This window comes from Schistocerca nitens, chromosome 3 (assembly GCF_023898315.1).
Source record: "Schistocerca nitens isolate TAMUIC-IGC-003100 chromosome 3, iqSchNite1.1, whole genome shotgun sequence".
Classification (NCBI taxonomy): Eukaryota; Metazoa; Arthropoda; class Insecta; order Orthoptera; family Acrididae; genus Schistocerca; species Schistocerca nitens.
The window spans coordinates 308,078,815-308,099,223 of record NC_064616.1 but is presented as its reverse complement, the minus strand read 5'-3'; positions in this window follow the sequence as shown (position 1 = coordinate 308,099,223).

The window sequence follows — 20,409 nt, the reverse complement described above, 5'->3', positions numbered from 1 at the left end:
CTGCGATATAACTTCATGCTATGCTTTCATGTGTCCACCCACCTGTGCCAAGGCTGCATTTCGTAATTAAAATAATATTGTTCACTCATTAAATGTTTACATGCTTAATTCAGAGGGTAATTCATTTGTTTGATGTTTTATGGTAGTAAATCAAACTGTTATAGTGACCGCTAGTTTCTTCTTTACTTAGATGATCCCATTCGTTTACATATCCATATCTGGTGTGGTACACGTACTTTCATGCTTAATCGGGCCACTCCTTGTAGTTTTCCTTCAGTAAGACGATTCCGTAGCGTGACACCGTGTTTCTTAAATTTGCATGATCTCCGAATTTCCCTTCCCTGTAGGTCACTGGGGGTCCAGATATGTAACATCTCAGGGATATGTCAAACAGCTCAACCGACACCTCGCAATGGGAAAACACTAGCCAACTTTTTCAAAGCTTTCTACACCAGATGAACAACGTAGCTTGTCAGTGGAGATCAATCACTCCCGAATTCTGAAACATTCTGACCGCCCCACACAGCGCACGACTCGCTACTTACCCTTTTGAGGGCTGCCGGCCGGCCTCAGAATTACACTATGAAGCACCACCTCCGCTCCAGAGGGCACAAAACTTGCCTTTCACGAGTTTCGAAAGTGATTTACGATATTATTTTAATACCCATGCCTTTCTGCCAATCAACCTTTACCGAGCGAGGTGTCTCAGTGGTTAGCGCACTGGTCTCGCAATTGGGAAGACGATGGTTCAAACCCGCGTGCAGCCATCCTCATTTAGATTTTCGGTGTTTTCCCAAAATCGCTTCAGACAAATGGGCAAGATGGTTCCTTTCAAAGGGCACGGCCGATTTCATTCCGTATCCTCCTCTAATCCGGCTTGTGCTCCGTCTCTAACGATCTCGTTGCCGACTGAACGTTAAGCACTAATCTACTCCACCTCCTATAATCAACCTCTGGAGCAGAATGCAAGAAATTTCATTCGCTTGCTTACGTTAATGGCAACCTTAAGTGACAGTGCTGTTTCCTGTCAGGGCTTTTCAAGTTTGTCTCCAATAGTAGCCGGAAAACACCTACTACAGTGTGAGGCATCGTAGTAGCCTCCAATGACGACCCATTTAGAAGGATTACGGAAAGACTGGTTCTTCTTATCCTGGCTGGACTAAAAGCCCCATTCTCCATATAGCACTGGTGCCCACAGTAGTGAACCTGCAAAGTCTGCGCGCAACCTTGAAAGAAATGCTACAGTTTCTGTGGAATTCCCACACTGCCTAATGAACCCATGGCTAGGCATACACCTCTACTTCGAATAAGATTATCTCCTCCGCTAACCCAAATTAGTATGGGTTCTGGACCCTCAAAAATTGCTCGAGAATAAGTTGAACAAGGCATTTGCAAGCGACTCCTTTGGTATGTACCGTATACTCCCCTAGGGTCATCCAGTAACTCTCAGTCTGACACCTGCTTTCCGCACGACCGGAATTATTTTCATGTTCTTTCTAAAATTGTTCCGCAGCTGATGCTCCTGGACAGTTAACGATTATGACTGATTCCAGCGAATGATCGTTGATCATTTGGTAACACGATAACGGGTCTATCGTCTATTTACGAGAATTACTTCCGTTGGAACGCAGCTGACAATGTTTATACGAGGTGCTGCGCATCTACAATTCCCTCTGCGTTTTGTAAAAATTCCCTGTTTATGTTATTACAAATGCAGTACTGCGTCGCTTGCGAAGAGCCTCATAGAGTCGCAGACGCTATCTTCCAGGTCATTTGTGTAAGACTAGCCTCTCACGGGATGCACTATGTGTCCAGGGCCGGACGACTTTCCTGGCGAAACAGTAATAAATTATGCACCGATACAGAAACCATCCTTGTGAATCAGTTTACCTATTAGTAAAAACCACATCAAAACCCTTACAGTAGTTCTTGAAGTAAGCCTTCACATGTTGTTGTTGTGGTCTTCAGTCCAAAGATTGGTTTGCTGGAGCACTCCATGCTACTCTATCCTGAGCAAGCATCTTCATCTCCGAGTAACTACTGCAACCTACATCGTTCTAAATCTGATTACTGTATTTATCTCTTGGTCTCCCACTACGATTTTTATACCCCACGCTTCCCTCCAGTACTAAATTGTTGAGCCCTTTGATGCCTCAGAATGTGTCCTACCATACGATCCCTTCTTCTAGTTAGGTTGCGCCACAAATTTCGCTTCTCCGCAGTTCTATGCAGTACCTCCTCATCATTTACGTGATTTACCCATCGAATCTTCCGCATTATTCTGTAGCACCATATTTCAAAAGCTTCTATTCTCTTCTTGTCTAAACTGTTAATCGTCCATGTTTCACTTCCATACATGGCTACACTCCATACAAATACTTTCAAAAAGGACTTCTTGACACTTAAATCTATACTCGATGTTAACAAATTTCTCTTATTCGGACACGCTTTTCTTGCCATTACCAGTCTACATTTTATATCCTCCCTGCTTTGACCATCATCTGTTATTTTGCCTCATAAGGGCTGGCTCTCCCAAGACTATCAGTAGTTCTAATGGAATGTTGACTACTCCGGGGCCTCGTTTCGACTTAAGTCTTTCAGTGCTTTGTCTAATTCTTCACGCAGTATCATATTTCTCTTCTCGTCTTCACCTACACCCTCTTCCATTTCCATAATATTGCCCTCAAGTACATCTCCCTTGTACAGACCGTCTGTATACTCCATACTCCCACCTTTCTGCTTTTCCTTCTTTGCTTAGAACTGGTTTTCCATCTGAGCTCTTGATATTCATACAGGTGGTTCTCTTTTCTCCAAAGGTCGATTTAATTTTCTTGTAGGCAGCATCTATCTTACAATGATATATGCTTCTACATCCTTACATTTGTCCCCTAGCCATTCCTGCTTAGCCATTTTGCACTTCCTGTCGATCTTATATGTTAGATGTTTGTATTCACTTTCGCCTGCTTCATTTATTGCATTTTTATATTTTCTGCTTTCATCGATTACATTCAATATCTCTCGTGTTACCCAAAGATTTTTACTAGGCCTCTTCTTTTTACCTAGTTGATTTTCTGCTGCCTTCACTATTTTATCTCTTAAAGCTACTCATTCTTCTTCTACTGTATTCCTTTCCCCTGTTCTTGTCAATCGTTCCGTAATGCTTCCTCTGAAACTCTCTACAACCTCTGGTTATTTCAGTTTATCCAGTTTCCATCTCCTTAAAATCCTCCCTTTTTTGCAGTTTTTCAGTTTTAATCTATAGTTCATAACAAATAAATTGTGGTCAGAGACCACATCTGCCCATGGAAATGTCTGTCAATTTGGAACCTCGTTCCGAAATCTGTGTCTTAGCATTATATAATCAATCTGAAACCTACCCGTGTCTCCATGTCTATTCCACGTATACAACATTCTTTCATGATTCTTAAACCAAGTGCTAGTTATGATTAAACTATGCTCTGTGCAAAATTCCACCAGGCAGGTTCCTCTTTCATTCCTTTCCCCCAGTCCATATTCACCTACTACTTTTTCTTCTCTTCCTTTTCCTACTATCAAATTCCAGTCCGCCATAACAATTAAATTTTCGCCTCCTTTAACTATGTGAATAATTTCTTTTATCTCATCATACATTTCCTCAATCTCCACCTCATCTGCGGAGCTAGTTGGCATATAAAATTGTACTTCTGTGGTGGGTGTGGGCTTCGTGTCTGTCTTGACTACAATAATGCGTTCACTATGCTGTTCATAGTAGCTTATCCGAGTTCCTATTTTTTTATTCGTTATCAAACCTACTCCTACATTACCCCTATTTGATTTTGTATTGATAACCCTGTATTTATCTGACCAGAAGTCCTGTCCCTCCTGCCAGCGAACTTCACTAATTCCCACTATATCTAACTGTAACCCATCCCTTTCCCTTTTTAAATTTTCTAACCTACCTGCCCATTAAGAGATCTGATATTCCACGCTCCGATCCGAAGAACGCTAGTTTTGTTCCTCTTGATAACGACGTCCTCCTGAGTAGTACCAGCCCGGAGATCCGAAAGGGGGACTATTTCACCTCCGGAATGTTTTACCCAAGAGGATGACAACATAATTTAACCATACGGTAGAGCTACCTACCCTCGGGAAAAATTACGGCTGTAGTTTCCAGTCGCTTTCAGCCGTTCGCAGTACCAGCACAGCAAGACCGCTTTGGTTGATGTTACAAGGCCAGATCACTCAATCATCCAAACTGTTGCCCTGCAACTATTGAAACAGCAGTTGCCCCTCTTCAGGAACCACCCGTTTGTCTGGTCTCTCAATAGATACCCCTCCGTCGAAGTTGCACCTACGGTACGGCTATCTGTATCGCTGAGCCACGCAAGCCTGGCCACCAACAAAAAAACGGAAGGGGGGGGGGATGCTTTAATTTGTGATATGTACAGATGCGGTAGGTGAGACAGAATACCACAAGTATATCCAGAACGAATAGGAGGTGCGCTTTTCGCTCACCTGTAGCAGACAATATGGCGATTTCCTGACTAACGCAAACAATTTATAAATTTTATACTTCGCGAATTATCACACCGAAAAAAATGGAATTATATACGTTTCTCTGTGAAAAGGAATTCAGCGACATAACATGCGTAGAACATTGTCAAACAGCAACTTTATAGCGCCGGAAACCATTGTCTCATTTTCAGGAGTTGAGGTTTCAAAAACTTCTGCCTTGCTGAACGAAATGTAAGCCATCAAATATCTGAAGTACGGTTCATGTGTTTGTTATTAATAATATCATACCAAAACGTTGATTCTGAATATTTTTACTTACTATAAAGCGTTTACAGATACTTTGAATTTCACCTGCTCTTATCACAGCGTAGGAGAATGGAATTGCAGGACATTTAATGTCCTCGAAAGTTGTAGGTGTACAACTCTTGTTTTAATTCTATACACACATTTGCGCGCTATTCTGTTCAAAAACACTGAAATATTCCGCTCTCCTGGAAATACCGATCACAAGTTGTTTGAGCGTCGGATCTGCGAATGTGTGCCTATACTTCGGGGGCAGTCGACGGAAAACAATAAGCGATTTGTCAAAAAGGTCTCCTACCAACCACCATCCTGTCCGTGAAATCTTGAAGAATGTAACGATATTCGAACTCTGTACACCCCGTTAGAACGCACGTGCTGTTTTAGGCCCACGAAAGCTGATACTCAACAATAGAACTGATGCCGTGTTCCAAGAGTTCTGGAGGGCATTAAGTAGAGTTCTGCACTCTCGCTTAGTGAACAAAATAGGAGCGTACCGAGTATCGGGCCAAATTGTTGACTTGATTCAGTACTTCCCAGCAATCAGAAATAAAAACTTTGATGCCGTAGTGTACAGGAAGGTTGCAATGCATCAAGACTGTAGCGAAATGCAGGATGACCTGCAAAGGATCGATGATTCGTGTAGGTACTGTAAGTTGATAAGGAACGTAAATAAATGTAACGTGTTGCACATAAGAGAGCCTTAACTTCTCAATTACCGTAATGGCGATAAATTACAACAAATAACAACAACCGTACGATACCTTGGAGCAACCGTCCAGAACGACCGAAAGTGGAATAACTACATAAAACCAATCGTAGGAAAAGCAGATGTCAAGCTGGGACTCGTTGGGAGAAACTTACGTAAATATAAATCATCCACGAAATCAGTGACTTTCAAAACACTTGTTCGACCGATTTTTCAGTATTACTCATCAGTCTGAGACCCTTAACAGATTGGGTTAATAGATGACATTCAACGAAGAGCGGCATGTTTCGTCCCAGGATCGTTAAGAAACTGCGAGAACGTTATGGGGACAGTTTACGAACTCCAGAGGCAGACGTTACAAGAAAGGCTTTATGTATCACGGAGAGCATGCGAAATGACGACGGCGAGGAACTCAGCAAAATTAGAGCTCGTACTAAGGTTTTTCAACAGTGATTCTTCCAGCGTGCTATTCGCGAACTGAACGGGGATGGGGGTGCGAGGAACAAACACCATCAAAAGCTGTAAGGTTGCTTGCGGAGCGGAGATGTAAATCTATAACGAACTATGTGAATCCGTGTGTTTGTACTGAAAGTAGAAGTACGGAACGATTTTGACGAAGTTGTAAGAAAGGTGAAGCGAGTATTGCTAGGGTGAGTGTGGGCGGCAGCCTGGGCTGGCGTTGACAAACCGCCTCGCGCCGCCGGAGGACCCCGCCAGCTCCTAAATCTATCGGCCGTGTCCGCCGTTTCCTGTTGCCAATTACTCTCGCAGATTGCGCGTGGGTTCGGAATCTTAGGCGCGTTCGAGTCCGCACTCACTGGCTCATTTTGCTGGCGAGCATATATTTAAACCGCCGCTTTCTCCTCCCATGTATGCTCAAATTACTTTTAAAATTCATAGCGATGCGAGTGTTTCCTGCTGTTGTGCCTCGAGCTACCGAGTCCTCCGCCTTCTCGCAGCCCCTCTGGTTCCAGTCTGTCACTGTCCTCCAAGACGAACGTTAACGGCTAGAAAGTAAGATTTCCATTGGCTGTGGGAACAGGTGCGGATTCATGTGGGAGTGGGTAATGAACCTTCTTCCCCACACCCCCCACCCCCCACCGATCACCCCCTCACCCCACCAGCAACATTTTACGTAAAGCGATTATGTTTTTCTATAAGCCACAATTTGAAAAGAGAAAGAGAATTACCCTACAAAAGGGGATTTACTCTCTATACAAAATAGTCGAAGACTACACTATGACTACGTCCACAAAGAAAACTAAAATAGTGGCCTTACAGGACGAGACCCCACACTAACGGGAATGGTTGTGTATAATAGAGTAGTAGAAAATATTAGCCACTTTAATTATCTGGGATGTGATATTACATACGAGTATGAAAAAGATATAGGCAAGAAAGTAGCAAAATATGGAAATATAATTAGAACTATCAACAGGTACTTTGAAAACAGGACAAAAAAAAAAAAAAAAAAAAAAAAAAAAAAAAAAAAGCAAGTTCAGCAAAGTTAGGGCAGTCCCCGCACTACCATGCGGAGGGTAGTCATGGGTCATTTACAAACGCCAGGAAAGTAGGAAAGTAAGCTCTAGGCAGCTGAAATGAGATTTCCTAGGGCTGTGATAGGCTGTACCTGGGCACTTACTTTAATTTACTTTTCCGTGTCCGGAAACCAAATCATATCTTTGAGCATAGTTTTGTGTCCCGTTCAGAGCTTCTTTCTTGTCTAACCACACATCGCCGAGGTTGCGTCTCAAGGGACAGTTTGGACAGGCCAGGAGATGTTTCATGTCTTGCACAAAATTACAATCTCACTTGTCATCCACGTTACCTTGAACCCACCTGAGCATGTTTACTTTCACTGGGACCACCACTTTTCTTGTACGGTTCAGTATCCTCCATGTTTTTCAGTTTGTTGTGGAGCCAAAATTGGTTCAAATGGCACTGAGCACTATGGGACTTAACATCGGAGGTCATCAGTCCCCTAGAACTTAGAACTACTTAAACCTAACTAACCTAAGGACATTACACACATGAATGCCCAAGGCAGGATTCGAACCTGGGACCGTAGCGGTCACGCGGTTCCAGACTGAAGCGCCTAGAACCGCACGGCCACACTGGCCGGCGTTGTGGAGCCGCCAGGCACTACTTGTGCTATTGTATAGTCAGGTGGTGGTTCGTCGATGGCCGTGTTTAAGAACCTTGTACGGGATATAGGTCGTCCAGGCTCGTACTCAATCCCAAAGAGAAGATGTCGATTATCGATGGTTTCTTTGAACCTCTCTGTGAATTTGTGAGCTGTTTTTCGGGAGTTGGGCCTTGCAAGACCAGCAGCTCTGTAAAGCTTTGATAGGGGCGTGGATTTCATACACTTTGTTGTTATTCGACATCTTTCATTAAGGTTTATGTCGACTTCCTCCACGTGGATTGATTTGGTCCATAATGAGCAGGTGTATTCAGCGTTAGAGAAACATAGTGCTTGTGCGGTGAATCTTAGGGTGCCGGCCGCGGTGGCCGAGCGGTTCTAGGCGCTACAGTCTGGAACCGCGCGACCACTACGGTCGCAGGCTCGAATCCTGCCTCGGGAATGGATGTGTGTGATGTCCTTAGGTTAGTTAGGTTTATGTAGTTCTAAGTTCTAGGGGACTGAGGACCTCAGAAGTTAAGTCCCATAGTGCTCAGAGCCATTTGAACCATTTTTTGAATCTTAGGCTAGTAGGTTTTGCTCCCCATTTGCTATTTACTGGGCTTCGCTAAATAATTTTTCTGGAGTCCACCTTCTGACAGATCTTTTCACAATGGTGTTTGTATGTCAGAGATTTATTCCTCATCACACCCAGATAGCTAGGTTTATCTCTGTATTCTCTTGTGGTATTATTTCAGGAAATATTGAGCTTTCGCTTTGCTTGCCGAGATCGAAGGTGGAAAGCGCTTACTTGAGTCTTCGAAGGATTCGGTTTAATGAAGTTATTTTGATAGTATTCTGACAGATCTACGAGCAGTCAGGTTAATAAACAGTGACATCTAGAAGGAATTAAACACTTAACGTAAGAACGAAAACTGAAGACATCATAAGGAAGTGGAGTGAACATCTCGTCGGAATGAGCAGTGGGAGACTACGTTACAAAGTCAGAGGTCTGGGAGGACGAAGAAAAAGAAGAATTAGAAATTTTGGAGAAGAAAATAGCACGAAAACATTTATTCTCTAAAATGACAAGAGCTGTATAAAATTTACAGGCTATGTTGAACATAGAACACTTGCATACCTGAGGGCCTGCCCCTATGGATGGGCTTGCAGCACGACCTGCTGTGTATAACACTCCAGTCAGATCAAGGTGCTTGCTCATAGGCTGACAGTACCTGCTGCCAATAACAAATCCGTCATCGTTATTGAGTTCAGAAATAGAGGGACCACAGATAGGTAGTAGGCATAAGCCCCTGCAGGAATGTTTCAGAAAAGGGGAACCTACCGAGGATGCGATAAATCACGCAATGAATATTGTGAACACCTCAGACGACAAGTACGTTGTAGGCATAATGACTGATATAGCTGGGGCGTTTGATAATTGTGGTGGCCTGCGCTGTTCAAAAGACTGAGGCAGATGTACTGTCCCAGGTGTCTCTATAACAGTCTAGGAGATTATGTTACAGACAGACAAGTGTAGTTAGAATATCCTGGAAAGATAACTGTGAAAGGCATCACAAAAGGCTGATCACAGTGCTCTGCATGTGGTCCAGAATTCTGGGACGTTGACATAGAGCCACTACTGAACCAGCTTCAGAGTATAACAAACACTAGAGGCCGCATCGCCGACGCAGACTATCTGGTAATTATATATCTGCTACCACAAGGGCTAAATTAGAGAAAAATACTAAGGTAGTTCTTGAAAGACTAAGTAACTGGTGCGTAGAAAACAAACTAATGATGGCAGCGCACAATACAGTTTATGCTACTAAAAGGTTTTGATTGTGCTCAGTCCTGTGGTAGCAGATTGCTTTCTCGCGTCATGCTATTGCAAAGCTGTAAAATGGCTCTGAGCACTATGGGACTTAACAGCTATGGTCATCAGTCCCCTAGAACTGCTTAAACCTAACTAACCTAAGGACATCACGCAACACCCAGTCATCACGAGGCAGAGAAAATCCCTGACCCCGCCGGGAATCGAACCCGGGAACCCGGGTGCGGGAAGCGAGAACGCTACCGTACGACCACGAGCTACGGACGCAAATCTGTAGGTGAGATCGCTAGATACTATTGGATTACGTTGCAGATTTAATGGGCTGCACACATGCAGGACAAGCTTGCTTTCCGATGTCGAGCTTAAGCACAGCAAGTCTCTTGTCATTACGTGGCTTTCTGATCTGAAATAGAATTTAGTTTCGTTTTGTACGGGATGAGTCGCGTTTCCACGTGGACAAGAATATCTATACATGCTATTGCCACCCTTGAACATATTAGATTCTAAAAGTGCTCTCGTTCAGTAACAAGTCAGTGCGATTCTTTGATATCATTATTTGTATATAATGTAAAGTACTTAATCTCCTTTGAGTTCAGTCTGAATTTCTATGTTAATTGAAAGGGCTAAGTGTATGTCTGCTTGGCATGTTAAAGAAGTCGTTTTAAGATAATAGAGTTAGTTATTAACTAATCTGGTGTTGATTTGCCCATTCCTCTTCAAACCTTCCTATTTCGATTTGCAACCTCGTGGTTATAAAAGCTCACGATCTGCAGCAGGTCATACAATGATTACATCCCATTTTTAATTACACTGACCTTCATAAATATCTGGTACATTTCACTACACCACGAGTTTATTTTGTATTGTGTGATTTCGCAGCATGTCTAGGAAAGTGCATGTACAGCACACTGCGTCGCCAGCACGCGCTGTGGATCACTTTTACCTAATGCTCAGAAAAGCTCTCTTTTGTGTATTCAGAGATCAGATAAGGTTCATAGTTGTTTAAGACTATAGAAACTTTATCAACATGTTCATTGCACCGAAGATCGTGTATAAGGCGGAGTCCATTACACTCAAAGTTTCATAATTTTTGCACCCACTTAGTTCCACTTATTTCCCTTGCAGTACTGAATAATAATGTCCTTCTGAGATAAATGAGTCTGTTTCTGTTGCACTTGTGGAGGTTCACTGTTATCAACACATAATTAGTAGTCAGATATGTTTTCCCTTGGACTTACTGGGTGAACGGATGAATCAGTTACATGTGTTTGAGATTGTTTTGGTTGAGTTGTTAACTGAAAAAAAGATAATAGTTAACTTTGTATTTAGAACAAGCAGCTGCCAGCACATATTCTCAAATTCTAAATTTACATCTAAATACACTGCCTGCCTCCACCCCTCCCCCCAGAAAAATGAAGCATCCCCTAGACGAGTAGGAAACGAAATGAAACACCATGGGTTGAGGGGGTATGTGATATTATTGCAGTGACTACAACATCTAGTCCGTTTACAAAGAACCTGACGTGAAGAGCCCATTTATGTTTATGACGCTGTACCCACTTTCGCCTGGATGCATGAACTGATTAGGATGGAAAAGGTATCATAAAGGCCTTGTGCCAGAAGAGTTCCCTCAATCACTACGATCCTTCACCTGAAGTCATACTCGATGGCTCCCCACGCAATGACGCCAGTAGTAACACCACTGTGCCTCTCCAAAACTCGCCGATGGTCATCCGGGATAGCACGAACAGTGATTCATCCTTGATCATAATATGGCGCCATTCATCAGCTGTTCATGCTTTTCGGTCATGGCATCAGCCGAAACGCAGCCGTTTGTGTTTTGTTGTTAACGACAGAGTATGCATGGAACGATATTTCCCTCATCCGGCTGCTGCTTGTCTTCGACCAGTGGTGCGGGATAAGAGAGAATGTCGCAGGGAGTCCATTACTTGTTGCTGAATGGCAGGCGCAGATGTGTAGGCGATACGACGTACTTGGTGCACAAGACGCCCGTGTCCCTTGTGGTGATCGGACTTGGTCGACTGCACCCTTGATGATGAGTATGCCTGGTCGCATGTTCCCATGCAGTCCTACATTTGGCCAGTGTTACATCCGGATGCCTCACAAATCTGGATATAGCACGATTAGATCAGCCTTCCGACTTGAGACGCACAATGAGATGCCTCTCAAACTCTGTCAGGTGCGATAACACTGTCTCACAGGATTATGTTACATATTCGTGTCTGTCACAGTCATTACCCTACATCTAGCGCTGTTTACGCCACTTACATACTCTGCCAGGCCTGGTAACAACACGAGCAACAGTAATGCACTTTGGTCTCCGTTCTACCTATCACAGAGCATTGCAACGCTAATAATTTACAATCCTGTAGATGGCGTGTACGAGTACGAAGTTATATTGACATACGACCATGTCTTCCGGGTGCTTTACTGTTTGTCAGGCAATGTGCGAGGGGAGCTCAATATGTAACGCAACACATTTTTCTTCTCGCCCAATTTCGGTTGAAGAAATGCGGAACTTGTTGTGGGATATCGCAAAATATTCCTGCATCAGCCCCTATAATTTCATGAGGTTACGATCGGTTGTGAGACTATACGCAACCTTCAAAATGGCGAATGCAGAACTTCTACGGAGGCCTGACGTTGGACAAAAGCACGGTGAGTCGTTCGGCGAGGCGTCTGTCATCATCGAACCACGGCACGTAAACCAGATATCAGAAACGGAGCACGTACGAGTCTAATTTTCGGGTTGCATATTTCACAGGTGAAGGCGCCGCTGTTCCAACACTGCTAACGGACTTTCTTCGTTTTCACTGTAGTTCCGAGAGTACGACGAGTCTGAGAATTGCGGCGCTGCGGTCACCAACTGTCGGGATCAGATGGCCTTAAACGAAGCTGTGTTTTGCGAGACTGTGAATGGCGTAACACGAAAATTAATTGGTGGAAAGTACACAATTGCAAATGTATTCGATAGGAGGAAGAGTGATTTTTGGAATGAGTTTCGTACTACAGACCTCGCTTTAGACGAAAAATATACAAATTTCGCCTAGTGCAAACAAAATGGTTGTATTCTTGTTTATTACACCACCACAATGAGAAAACATGCGTGCTGCGTCAAACGAAAACTGGGAACGGAGAAACGTCACTGCTATATCCCTGCGACAAAAAAGTTCGCAAATTTCTGTATTCATTTGTTAATGGCAACTTGAGTTTATGGAGCAACAGCGAGTTGTGTAGTTTATCATCCATTTCTGTAATTTATTTTACTAATTAATCACCATTTAGACATTGCGCTTCGTCCTCACGTCATGTTTCCTGGTACCGTCGTTACAGACTCGTTAACGTCTCGAAAGTGTGTGTATGTCAATATAATTGTTAGACATTCTCTGAATATATATTAAATATTAAAATAAATTTACAGTAGTCTTTGGAAAAGTTTTATCTATATAAAAGTATGTTTTCACTGCTAACCGATCAGTTGTTATATTGGCGTATAATTTGTTTCTGTCAATCAGCCAGGTCGGACATATTGTGACATTTCAACTTGCACGAGAATAACAATAAAGGCAGAATCATGACTGCGCGAAATAAATGAATAGTAATTCACAGTTTAATGGCGGAAATTTCTTTCACAACTGTTGCATATGCAGCGGAAATGCCGCGAGTCCGCGATTATACTTGAGAACTCGTGTACACGCTCTCCTTTCTGAGCGAGTCGAGTGCATTTATACCCGACAACATTCAAAGGCGACGAATGGGCTGCGACGGATACTCACGAGTCGAGTATACGGACACACAGAGAGAGCGGGTTCCGAGGCCCACAGGCGCGGCGCGTACATCACGAAGGTAGTCCTGAACTCGCTCGGTCGCTCAGCTCAGCAGACAAAATGCGTTTCTGAACCTGTTAACTCCCAGCTGGGCGTGTAAGTACTAACGAGAATTGCATCTTTCACTGGAATCTGCTATTATGAAGTCTTACTGAATAACAATACTACAGGAAAATTTAATTGAAGATCAATACTCGATGTAAATGGTATAACGGTACTAAACAGTACTCATTACATGCTAGAAGTGGTGCCTTATGCAACTGATAATCATTTTAGCATGATTTTATTTTATTGTACACCAGTATGGACGTAACAAATTATAAGTAGGCCCATGGACTTTCCATCATTATAGGAATAATAACAGTAAGATTCCATAATAGCGGATTCAGTTAGAAGATTCAGTTTTCGTTTGTACGGACACGCCTAGTTACGAGTTAACAGGTGTAGAAACGTAGTTTGTCTGCTGATTTGAGCGAGCGAGCGAGCACAGGACTACCTTCGTGAAGTAAGCGCCGCGGCTTGTAGGTCTCGAGTGGGTTCGGAGTGACGTCACAAGACTCGCCGGCGAGCCTCAAGCGAGTACAAGGAGCGCATTTCCGATCTCTACTGCAAACCTGTCCTATGTCCCGCGTGCCGACCGGCCGCGCACCGCTGTGATTCCTGCAGTGATGGACGTGGGGACACATTCATTCGAGGTAATCTGTGAATCACAGTCAGACACCTCGCTACACAATTGGATCTCTCTGTTTACATTGCTGACACACTCGGACACCAGCTAGGGTACTCTATGATGTGCGCCTTCTGGGTTACTCGCCTCCTAACAGAAGATTATAAAAAGCAACGAAGGACCATCTGCGCAGAATTTCTTGCGCGTGACGAAGCTGAAGGTGACTTTTTTTGTGGAACGTCGTCATAGGCGATGAAACATGGGTTCAACACTTCGAACCGGAAACAAAACGGCAATCCATGTAGTGGCGCCATATCAGCTCTCCTACGAAGAAAAAGTTCAAAGCTGTACTCTCGACCGGTAAAGTCATGGCGACGGTGTTCTGGGACTCAAGGGGTTATACTGTACGATGTCCTCCCTCGCAGTGCAACATTTAACTTCGAAGTGCATTGCGCTACTCTTAGGAAATTGAAGAAACGACTTCATTGAGTTTGTCGGTACAAAAATTCAAACGAATTTCTCCTTCTCCACGACAAACCAAGGCCTCACACAAGTCTGCGCACCAGATAGAAGCTCACAAAACTTCATTGAACTCTTCTTCCTCATCCACTCTACAGCCCGGATCTGGTACCTTTTAACTTCCGTTTGCTTGGACTTATGAAGGATGCACACCGCTGGAAGCAGTACTTGGATGATGGAGATGTTGTGGATGCAGCAAGACCTTGGCTCCGACGTCGACCAGTAGAGTGGTACCATATGAGCATATAGGCCTTCCCAGTGAGGTGGCGTAAGGCTGTTGCATTGAACGGAGATTACGTTGAAAAATGGGGTCTCGTAGCCAGAAGTGTGGGGAATAACATGGTGTATTGAAATCCTAAACAAAACCAACCTGCTTTCCGAAAAAAACTGTGTTGCATTACGTACTGAACGCCCCTTGTATATACACAACAAGATAGATACTAATTTACAGTTTTGGCGGAGGACTCTTTGCGTACCGCCCTCACCCATTCCTCTTCCCTCCCCCTCTCCCTGTGCCAGTCACAAAACCCGCAAAGTTTACGCAGGACAAAACGACTGCTGGTAAGTGTACATATGAGCACGAATCTAATTTTACCTTTTTTACCTTCATGGTCTTTTCGCGAGGTATATGGAGGTGTAATCGATATGTTGGTGGCATTTTCTATCAACGTGCGTTCTGATATGCCTACACCAGGTAGAGACAGCAGCAGCGACTTAGAGATGCTGCAAGTCATTTGCAGGAGATTTGCTGTAGCCAGCCGCAAGAAGTGGAACCATCGTGTTACTTGGGGGAATCGCTCATCCGGGTGCAAACTGGCCAGCGAACAGCCCCAGCACTTCTTCCATGCTATATAGAGTGTATAGTCAATCACCATATCACCACGCCTACAACGACCCTGCTTTTATTGATATTGGTATAAGTTACTTGCGGAGCTCAAATGACTCTTGCTCTCTTTTCGGTTTACACTATTATGGTCATCAGTACCATCGAGTCTCTAGTGCAGCATTTGCCCTCAGTGCCGGTACTATGGATTCGCAGTTTTTTGAATTTTAGGAACAACCTGCAGCAACAGCAACAGCATCAGGAAGAACTAAACCTGCAACTGGAATAACAGCAGCAACAGTAAGAACATCATGCTATTATCATGTATCCTGTCTCACTCCCTTCCCAACTACTTCTTCCATTTCATATCTCTTGACTCTTATAACTGCAGTATAATTTCCGCATAAGTTGTAAATAATCCTTCGCTCCCAGTATTCAAAATCGCCACACTCTTTTTTTTTCTAAAGCTACAAATGTCTTTTTTTAGCCTGTCATCTGAGGCAAGACGTAGGTTCAATAGTATATCGCGTTTTCTAAATTTCTCTGGAACCCGAACGGATCTTTCCTGAGATCGGCTTGTACAGTTTTTCCAAATAATTCGTGTCAGTATTTCAAAACCATGACTCATTAAACTGATGGTGCTTTAATATTCACACTTTTTGTGGATTTGGAATTCTTACTTACTTCCTTAAGTCTGGGGGTATTTCCCCTGTCTAATTTAGCTTCCATACCAGATGGAATAGTTTGGCATGGTCTGTCCTTCTAAGGATATCAATAGTTCTCATGGGATGTCGTTTACTCGCGTGGCCTTGTTTTCACTTAAGCCTTTCAGTGCTCTATAAAATTCTTATAGCAGTATCATATCTCTAGTCTCATCTGCATCTGCTTCCTCTTCGCTTTCTATAGTATCGTCTTCTAGTTCTTTCCCTTGTACAGCCCTTTTATATATTTCTTCCTTCTTTCATGCTTCCTTCTTTGCTTAGTTCTGGCTGAATGCCTCAGCTCTGACTTGGCATCTTTTAATATCCATGTGGTTGCTTATTATTGCTCCTAAGGTATCTTTAACTTTCCTGTAGGCGGCATCAACCTTCCCAATAGTTTTGCACGCTTCTACAGCTTTGCATTTCGACTCTAGTCATATGTTTTTTGCCTTTTGGCACTTTTATTAATCTCATTTCTTAGACGTCCGTATTCCCTTTTTCCTGGTTTGTTTGTTGCAATTTTCTATTTTTTCCTTTCGTCAGTTAAATTCTGTATCTGATGTGTTACCCAATGATTTCTATTGGTCCTTGTCTTTTCGTCTTTTGGATCCTCTGCTGCGTTCACTATTTCATCTCTGTTTTCTCTCTATCATACTCCTTTGCCCAGTTTCAGTAAAACGTTGCTTGACGTTCCATTTTAAACTCTCAACAACCACCGATTTTTTTATTTATCCAAGTCCCATCTCCTTAATGTCCTACCTTTCTGTAATTTCTGGAGTTTTAATCTGCAGTTCATGAGAAATAAAACTATGATCAGATTCTACATCTGTAACGGGAAACGTGTTGCAGTTTAAAATCTGGGTTCCAAATCACCGTCGTATTATGATGCACTATATCTGAAAACTTCAGTGTTTCCATGTCTCCTCTACGTATACGACCTTCTTTAATGTATCTTAAATCAAGTGTCAGCAATGATTAAATTAACCGCTGTGCAAAATTCTGCCACGGAGCTTCCCTTTCATTCCTTTCCTTCAGTCCATCTTTTCCTAATATTTTCCCTTCTCTTCCTTTCCCTGCTGTCGAATTCTTATCCCCTGTTACAATTAAACTACTGTCCACTTTAATTATCTGAATAATTTCTTTTATCTCATCATACATTCTTTCAATCTCTTCTTCATCTGCAGAGCTGGCAGTCATATAAACAGGTACCACTCTTGTGGATGTAGGATTCGTGCCCATCTTGGCTTCAATAACGCATTCACTTATCCATAGTAGATTACCCGCATTCCTATTTCCTTATTCGCTACTAGACCCACTCCTGCATTAACCCTATTTCATTTTGTGTTGATAACTTAGTACTCACTTGAGCAGAAATCCTCATCTTGCGGCCATCGAACTTCACTAATTCCCAATATGTCTAACTTCAACCTTTCCACCTCTCTTCTTAAATTCTACGCAATTACGGGATCTAACATTCCACTCTGTGAACTGTAGAATTCCAGTTTTATTTCTCCTGATGTCAAAATGCTCATTAGCAGTACCCGTCTGGGGATTCGAAAGAGAGACTATTTTACCATGGGAATATTTATCCAAGAGGCTGCCTTCATTATTATACCACACAATAGAGCTGCATGTCCTCAGGAAAAATAACTGCTGCACTCTGGTGTCCCTAGCTAAAAGTAATAACTTCTGCAGTTTCCCCTTGCTTTCAGCCATTCGCAGTGCCAATATAACAAGGTCCTGTTGTCTAATGTTACAATCCCAGATCAGTCTTACAGCTTTTATCATCCAGATTGTTTTCTCTTCAACAACTGAAAAGGATGCCGCCCCTCTTTAGGAAACGTGTGTTAGTGTGGCCTTTCCACAGATACCCCTTCAATGTGGTTGCATGCCCGCAGCTCGTGGTCGTGCGGTAGCGTTCTCGCTTCCCACGCCCGGGTTCCCGGGTTCGATTCCCGGCGGGGTGAGGGATTTTCTCTGCCTCGTGATGGCTGGGTGTTGTGTGATGTCCTTAGGTTAGTTAGGTTTAAGTAGTTCTAAGTTCTAGGGGACTGATGACCATAGATGTTAAGTCCCATAGTGCTCAGAGCCACTTGAATCAATGTGGTTGCATCTACGGTACAGCCATCTGTTTATCTGAAGCACGCAAGACAACCACAGCGACAAGGTCTATGGTTTGTGGGAGGACTCAGCACTTTTCGTGGCCCAGTTATCTATTGAGGCGTGTGTTGCACGGACCTCTGACGGCGGTGGTGAACGATACGCTCTCCCTAACAAGAGCATCTGCTTGAAAAACTCGAGCTCGTTGAGAGAGGAAGCTTTGTGCTGAGATGGAGTGAGCGTTGCAGCGAGTAAAACGCGTAAATAATCACCAGTCAAGGATGCTTCGCCCCCGCAGATGCGGCGCTACTGTGATTTCAAGCGGCGATGCGTCAGGCGGACGTGACTCACACGGAACGTTGGCGGGTTTGCTCAGGATAAGGCACCTGTACAAATTAGGTGTCGCTGCGAAGCTTCGCTGCTCGTGTTATTGTGCATTTCAAGATAGAAGGGGTGGCCAAAAACAGGAAAACACCAAAAACATAACACATTACCATGCCTAAAACGGTTTAGTGAAACCGTTGACATTCATACCAATTTCCAGTCCTCTCGGAATGGAAAACTACATCCCTGTATGGTTTTTAAGGCAACCTTGTCCGCCCCCTGTAGCTGAGTGGTTACCGCGATAGTGTGTCAATCCTAAGGGCCCGGGTTTGATTCCCGGCTGTGTCCGAGATTTGCTCCGCTCAGGGACTAGGTGTTGTGTTATCCTAATCATCATCATTTCATCCCCATCGACGCGCAAGTCGCCGAAGTGGCGTCAAACAGAAAGACTTGAACCCGGCGAACGGTCTACCCGACGGGAGGCCCTAGTCACACGACATTTTTTATTTATAAGGGAACCTTATACCGTTCCTCCTGCAAAACAGTGGCAAATTCAGGAACGATGATGGATGTTAATATTGATCATGCGCTCTTCTTTCCAAAGTAGACCACAAAGGCTCAGTAATACTGAGATCTTGTGACTGTGGTGGCGATTGGAGATGTGACAAGTCATTCTCCTCTCACAAAACCAGTCCAGAATTACGTGTGCTGTGTGAACGCGGGTCGTATCGTCTTGGAACACACCATCACGATTTGGGAACAAACATTGTACTATGGAATGGACCTGATAAGTAAAACTGGTCACATAATTCTTGGCAGTAATACAACATTGAAGAGTAACCATGGGGCCCATGGAATACCACGATATGGCTCCCCAAATCATCACCGAACATTCTCATTATTTCACTCTTGTGACGTAAACTCGGTCAGATGTTGGAAATAGTGTGAAACAACACTTATCCGACCAAATGACATTCTTCCATTTCAGCATAGGCCAAGTTTTATGGCTTCGGCATCACGTTTACCTATTAAGGGCATTTGCATCACTAATTAGTGATTCTGGAATTTCATATCGCCCTGCAATCCCCTGCTTATGGAGCTCCCTTCGTGTTGTTTTGGTGTTGACAGGAATCGCGAGAGCGACATTCAGTTGTGCAGTGACTTTTGCAGCTGTCGTCAACTTGTTTTTCGTCACAATTCTCTTCAATTACCGTCCGTTACGATCACTCAACATACACTTTCGTCCGAGCTGTGACTTGGCGGATAAGGTGCCTCATGAAACATTAAACCCTTGGGGTATCAAGCACTAACCAAGAGTAAGAGAAACTGAAATAGCAAGTTACTAAGAGAGAACCAGTCGAGAGTACTAAGCTAAGGGAGTAAATTACAACAAGTGTTAATTTTTCATATGCTCTCTAAGTAAATTTATTTACTCTATAACTGGTGGAGTGCGTCGTCAAAGAGTAGGCTACTACGTTAGTAGCTTAAGGAAGAAATAAGGCCAAAATTTGCTCCTAAGCGGTAGTAGGAGTAAAGTTAGAGAGTAAGGTGCATTCTTTGGTTTCTGCTCGTTAAATATCGAATTCTATGGATTGCCTCAACTGTGAAGAATATATGGAAATGGAGAAAGACGTAGAGATTCCAAGAATGAGTGTTTTGATGGAGACAAAGTCACATTTGCTACATCCCAAGAATAAGGGTTTTAATTGAGAGAAGGGACACATTTGCCATGTGTAGTGACAGTGATTTCAAAGAGTGGTCTGACAAGAACCGTGCTTTGTTTCCTAGGCTGTAACTTATTTTGTGGACTGCGAATCTTTCGCACTAGTAATTATTAAATCACAGCAGGGGATTGCATTAACTTCCATAGTGCTACTGCTGGAAGAGCTTTTTAACAGTCTGATAAACAGTTTAATTGACTTTAAGCCGCTGCGTGTGTGTATGCCACAGAGCCAAGAAAATATATCA